A 935-nucleotide genomic window follows, 5' to 3' on the forward strand; every position below is an offset into this window, starting at 1 on the left:
ATGAAAACTGTGCAGAAATGATTTCTGTTGAATATTTGCTGCTCACTGTTGAACTGAGATATAGAATTAGTAAAAAGGTTACTGCGACCATTTAATCGTCTCTGAAACCGAGCGTAGAATTTAAAAGGAAATATTGAAGCACAAGTTCCACCTTTCCAACTAGAATGATCTTTGTAGAAATTACCACTACATACGCTCACCGTGATGACTGAAATCCAGTTGTATGGTTGCATTACCCTCAGCACCAGGTGCTGATGGGCAGCTGATGGAAACATGACAACCACCTACACAAATACTCATTCTTGGCGACCTCCCACACTGTGGTCGACTTGGTCAGTAGCACTGGGAAATTTGATGTAGACACTGCTCAGTTCACAAATATCCCTGCAGACTTTATCTGCCAGTTGACCCCTATTAATGAGTACAGAAATCACGTGCCTGTTGGTGTTCATTTACTAATATTGCCAAACAAAAGTCAAATCAGTCTCCATGAAGGATTAATTTAAGGCCTCTGTGCAGTCACAGCACTCCTGGTTAAATCTGTAATTATTCAAAAGTCTTGAAAAACTAATCGCTTTGAGCTAAGACAGATGAAATGGCCACTTGAATTAACTTTGTCTATTAAGCCTTAGAACGCAGTTATGTTGCCTATTCTGGGTTTTATTTTGTTAGGATTGACCGGAAGTGAAGCAACGCTGTGTTTGTCGACGTAGCTTTCACGGGGGTTATAAGGGGTGCGGCCAACGCGGGGGTAGAGGGAAGCATGGGCGTCGCCTCAATGAAAGTATTTTTGAGGCAGACTCGAGGAGGCGGAGACTGTGTGAAGCCTGTTAATATAATAAATGCATTTATATCTACATTAAAGTTTCAGAGTGTAAACTTTTTACAACACAGTCATAATCACACACAAGCTTTTTCCAAATGAAGGCAGAGAG

The sequence above is a fragment of the Pundamilia nyererei genome, unplaced genomic scaffold, assembly GCF_000239375.1.
Source record: "Pundamilia nyererei isolate P.nyererei 1_Seehausen unplaced genomic scaffold, PunNye1.0 scaffold00514, whole genome shotgun sequence".
In the NCBI taxonomy this organism is placed as follows: Eukaryota; Metazoa; Chordata; class Actinopteri; order Cichliformes; family Cichlidae; genus Pundamilia; species Pundamilia nyererei.